Raw genomic sequence first — 6,000 nt, 5'->3', positions numbered from 1 at the left:
ATTTAGTCTCGAGCATAGAGCCTTGTCCTTAGACTGATTTTAAATAAGGGTGATGGGGATGAAAGCCAACCTAGTTGGGGACTAGATATGTCAGCTGAAGGAAGAGAAACCTTCTCAGGAGAGGAGGGAGAAAGTGCATGCGGTTTCGATGGAGGGATATCTGCACACAGACAAGGAAGTGAGATGGTCTGATTTAGAGCAGCCTAAAGATAGGATGCCAGATCCTACGACTTATCCAGAGCACCCTAAAAGACGATTGCATAGTGAGAAGGGAGAGAGTGAGCAGGCTGAGGTCATTGCCAGGAAGGAGGCAATCAGGAACCATTGTACCCACTATGGATAGGCAGACGATGGGAGCTGATTGCGGGTTTCAGTTCACGTAATTCCCTCGATTGGAGAAAGGGACCAGACCCCAGTATATTCCCTGGCCACAGATGGAGAAGGATAATTTCAAATGCAAACTCCCCAGTTTAATGGCTGGGGTGGGGAAATGCATTGATGAGCTAGAAAAGATAACAGGAGTAAATATCTAATTGACCCGCTGCACAATTGACCCCTATATTATTTTAGTTATTTTATACATGTATTGGGTTGGTTTTGGATTATAAATAATATAAGGGGACTGGGCAGGGTTTTGCATGGGGTGTTGGATTGGGTAGGGGTCACAGGGGGTTCCTCCCGCATATATGTCCTAATTGACCTTCTAAAGTAGGTCAATACTCCTGAGGTCAATTAGTATACAACCCTCATGACGGAGCGCCAATTGTAGAGCAGATGTGGAGTGCACTTAGGGTACAGTATCCCGATATGTCTGATGAGGGAAAGGAGGGAGCCATGGGGAAAATCAGTGGCAGTTTTTTACCATATTTTGTGTCAGGGATTGTCAGAACAGGTACAGAGACAGCTCAAGAAACTAGTGGGAATGGAAGCGAAGCAATGGGCAGAGATACAGTTGACTATTGCACATCACTGCCGGCTGTTGCAAGAGAAAAATAAGAAGGAAGATGCTAGAAAACTTGAGGAAGTTAAGTTAGTTCAGAAGAAATTGTCGAAGTACACCATAGAAGGGGCGGCATTGACAAACAGAGGGATTGGGAATACAGCAAGCAGTGGGTACATCGCAAACGAATAATCAATGCCAGAGGATCAAGGAGGGAATCTGTTTATGCCATGAAGCAGAGGAATGGGTTACAGAGGAAGGAGTGGTTTTCAAAATAACCAAGGCAGGCTTCAGAATATGCAGAATGATAATCAGAATGGGCAAGAAGGATTCAACCAAGGAGGTCTAGTCAGAAGAGCTGCTCCTATATGTTGGGCATGTGGAATGACAGGGCAGATCATGCGAACATGTGGAAGCCAAGGGTATGTACAGAATGGGCAATTCTCAAGACGGGGCATAGCTTATCCTCCAGCAAAGATTCTTTTTTTTAGTAGTCACTGGGGCTACTCGTTCATGTATACGAGAGGGAAAATATCCAATGTCAGGAAATGCCATGAATGCGCAAGGTTTCTCTGGAGCCACAAGCAGAGTTCCTTTTACGGATGAATTACCAGTTTCCATAGGAGTGTGAGACGGGTCTGTTCCATTATTGTATTCAAGGCAGACACCGGTTAATATTCTGGGGCGAAATTTAATGACAAAGCCAAATATGACAATTTCTTGCTGGTGAAGGTATAGAGTGTTCCACTCAAGGGATACATTATATGAACATGGGCGAATTTATATTGGCGTTTAAAGGGCAAATGGCTCAGCGAGGAATGCCATTAGAGCCAGAAGTCTTTCCTTACAGGGTACGCATTTTGTTGGCATGGCTACCCGGCCCAGTGGGAAAGATTATAATACCGGATGAGTTTCTGTTCAGGCCACAGTTACCTATGGATGAAGAGACGGGGACAAACTATTCCCCTAGGGTGAATAGTGCGAGGGGAATTGGCTATGCTCGAAGGAACAGATGAAGAGGGCAGGCCATGGAGAACAGCGATTGCCATTGGGGAAGGATATAGATTGACATCCATCACTGATGAGGAAATGTTCAGAGATGATCCATCAGATGATGAAGTAATATTCAAGATGAACATTACATATTGGATCAGAATACAGAAAAGGGAAATCCCACTGCGAATGGTGATAGTGCGGCAGCGCCCAGCATTTCTTGATGAAGATTTGGAAAAAGTGCCAAATTCTTTATGGACTACAGGCCCCTATGATGTAGGCCTATTGAAGGGGGTAGAGGAGGTTAAGCTTAAGCTGAAGCCAGGAGCAATTTTACCTCGAGCAAGGCAGTACCCAATGTCTCGAGAGGCGGATGAGGGCATTTTCAAGACTAAATCAGCCCTGCTGGAACAGGGTGATGTCAGTTACTGTGTAATACCGTGGTGTACGCTGTGATAAAAATCAAAAGGGGGTCGTGGAGACTAATTCAGGACATGAGACCAATTAACCAGATTGCAGTTCCAAATCCAGCGATGATACTATGTAGTATCCCCACACAGGCATGATATTTCACTGTGTTTGACTTGAAAAATGCATTTTTCCTCAATCCCGTTGCATAAGGACTCCCAAACCCTCATGTCATTTACGTTTCGTCAGACTACGCTGACGAGCACTCGTTTGCCCCAAGGGTACTGTGAATCTCCATCGATCTTTAATAGGGTCTTGCAGATGGACCTAGGCAATACTGATTTGCAAGTGTTTTGCTGCAGTACGTAGATGACAATTTAGTTTGTAGCACAACAGAAGATGAGTGCAGGCAAGACTTGATTCAGTTAATGATTATTCTAGCAGACAAGGAATATATTGTTAAGAAGGGGTGTTGCAAGTAGGCCAGTTAATCTCACATGAAGGGAAGAAACTTATACCTGAAAGAGCTGCAGCGATTATGAAAACAGCAAAACCACATACGATAAAACAAATGCTGAAGTTGATTATAGTTCATATACAAGACCCTCTTTGCAGTCTGTGAAGAAGGCACAAGTCAACAAGGAAAAAACAGAATGGACTGAGGAAATGGGAGGGTTTGAAGAATTGACGAAAGCAATCTGTACAGCTCCAGTTTTAGGAATTCCCAACTATATACGAATGGGACAGTTATGAAAGTGGTGCTTGCACAGAAGGGTACAACCCTCCAGCATATTATAGTGGGATTTTAGATCCAGTTAAGAAAGGACACTTTCCTTGCGAACAATCGCTGGCAGCAGCCGCGTTCGCCAATGAGAAGTCTACCCGCGTTGTGATGGGGTGTTCTATGACGTTTGTTGAGCATGCATCATTTGCCATTTTGGAGACACCTAAGGGTACATTGACATCTCAGAGGGCTTCCGCATATGAGGTAGTTATATCAAATCCAGCAATGAAAATAGTAAGGTGCAAAATAGTGAACCCTGCCACGTTTGTAGCTGAGCCTGTGGCAGAGGGTGAGCACGTGCATGATTGCACTAATTATGAGGAGTTCTACCATGATATTCCTCGCATAAAGGAGAATGCACTAGCAGGAGGGGGGGTTCTTTTTATTGATGGGTCTTCAAACATTTATCAAACTGATGGGGAAAGGCATTCAGGTTCAGCTCTGGTAAGACAGAGGCAATGGTGAATTTGAGGTTGTAGCAAGTGCAAGACTACAGTCTCATTTTTCGGCACAAGTAGCAGAATTATTGGTGCTTATTGTCACGCTCAAGAAACACACAGGGCAGGAAGTGCTGGTGTACATTGACTCTGCCTATGTGATGTTAATTGTGCACGCAGGGCTAGCACGCTGGAAAAGGAGGGGCTACCTCTGAGCGGAAGGCACTCCAGTGCAACACGCAGCATTATTGGACATGCTTATCAAGGCACTACAACTCCCAGTAGTCATCGCAATAGTTAAATGCACAGTACATACTAAGCAAACTGACTATCTCTCGCGGAAACGAAGCCGCAGATGAAGAGGCAAAAAGGGTGACAAATTCACCAGATATTTCAAGTTTTGATACTCCAAATCTAAAAGAGAAAGTAGTCACAACAATAATTGTGAATGAAGGGTTTAATCATTTGTCAAGAACTCAGTTTATGGAGGTTCAAGGCAGTGCTCTATAGGAAGAGCAATAATTGTGGAAACGGAGGGGGTGTTCTTTATCCCCCTCTGAAGCATTGTGGCGACAAGACAGCACTTGAAAGCCGGTGATGCCTGTAGCCTTGTTAAGGGTTAGCGCTTGAGCAGCTGCACTACCCTGCGCATGTAACTAGGGAAAGCCTTGCAGCAGCTATTGCGGAGGAATGGTTCATACCGAACCCTTTAGAACATGTTGCATTTTATGTAGTAAATTGCATGGTATGTCAAAACTTTACCGCTGGGCACACACTGCGAACAATCGGAGGAGCGATTCCTTGACTCCACGGTTCTTTTCAGCATTTACATATGGACTACGTTGATCTGCTGCAAGTATGTAGTGGACACAGGTATACGACAGTGGTGGTGTGCCCCTTTTCGAGATGGATCAAAGCAGGTCCATGTACACACCCTGATGCCCCTAGCGCTGCAAAGTTTTTAGTTCGAGAAGTCTTTCCTAGATGGGGAGTATGAGAGGTGCTGAGATCCGAAAATGGACCCTATTTTGTTAATGAAGTGTTGAACAGATTAGCTTATTGTTTAGCATAAAACTGCTTCTCACCAGCAAGCGAAAGGGATATGTGAGAGACTCAACGGTCTTCTCAGAGAGAGAATTGCTAAATTGAAATGTACACTGAAGAAGGGATGGCTTTACTGCCTGCCCCTAGCATTATATGCATTAAGGAATTAGCCTGGGTCGGACCACCACCTCACACCCCACTAGCTAGTTACAGGGAGACGAATGAGAACACCTTTGTCTCCTCCATCGGGGAGCAGAAGTGATGCCCAGTAGACTGCAGAATTGTTAGGAAATGAGTTGCGTACATATTTGACATGTACGACCGCTAGTATCTGTCATTTCAGATCAACTCAACTGCAAGCGGTGTCAGGACACAGTTGAAGACTATTCATTAAAACAGACTTCAAGAATGACTTCCTTTATCCAGACTATTTGTGGGAGATGGAATCCTAGTGCGCCACTTCACAAGGAAGTGGCGCAAGCTCTGTTTTAGTGGACAGTTTATTGGTGAGAATATTACACCCTCAGCAGTGAAAGTTCAAGAAAGACGCACCTGGATCCACTTGGGCGACGTGAAACCGTATGTTGAGACCGATGCACCCCCCCTGTCCCCCAACCGTTGATTCGGAAGTAAGACAAGAAGTTGTTCAGCATGTGCAGGCTCGATCGATGGCAAGAAGGACGACACTAGGAGTGCCGATTAAATAAGTGCAAGTGTGCATTTGACTGTGGCTCACCCAGGACACTCTTTATAGATATTTTAGCAGGAGTGCAAGCTAAGTTTGGAGCTGCAGGAATTTGGACTTTAGAAAGTGTTGATGTGCCAAATCTAGAGTTCGACAACTTGAAAATAGAGCAGCTTCCTGATTCATTCCTCACCAAGTTTTTCTTTGGTTAACCCCATGGTCCTGTCAGATGCTGATGCTCATAGGCTGCTTCTTGCCGTTTTCATTTCTTTATACTCTGAGCTTATCCTGCTCTTGTTGGGTGTAGTACTAACATACATACATTTCTGCAAGAGCCTAAAAATGGCCCTGCAATTAGAAGGATACATGCGCCGACATTTGAACAAATCTTGCAGCTACCTGACCATCTAACAGAGTTGCCCGATTAAAAAGGTTTTTTCCTTCCTTAAAACAGCACACAGGCATAATGTGGACTGGCGAGAATAATGCAGCTCTGGAAAGTGAGCAAACTGAAAGACGTGAAGTGTTGGGGATTGATGTATTGGTGCAGATTATATGTATGTCAACATTCATTTTTGTTTTTCTGATTTTGCTAATCCATACAGTCTACTTCATTGGTCCCACAAAGGTAGGAGTCCCTTTGATTCTTCCCACTCCAGTGACCTAGGCAGCATTACCTGTTGCAAAGAGACAAAGGCCATATGTGATT

This window comes from Ambystoma mexicanum, chromosome 2p (assembly GCF_040938575.1).
Source record: "Ambystoma mexicanum isolate Mex_15411 chromosome 2p, UKY_AmexF1_1, whole genome shotgun sequence".
NCBI classification, from domain to species: domain Eukaryota; kingdom Metazoa; phylum Chordata; class Amphibia; order Caudata; family Ambystomatidae; genus Ambystoma; species Ambystoma mexicanum.
This window is presented reverse-complemented; position numbering follows the sequence as displayed.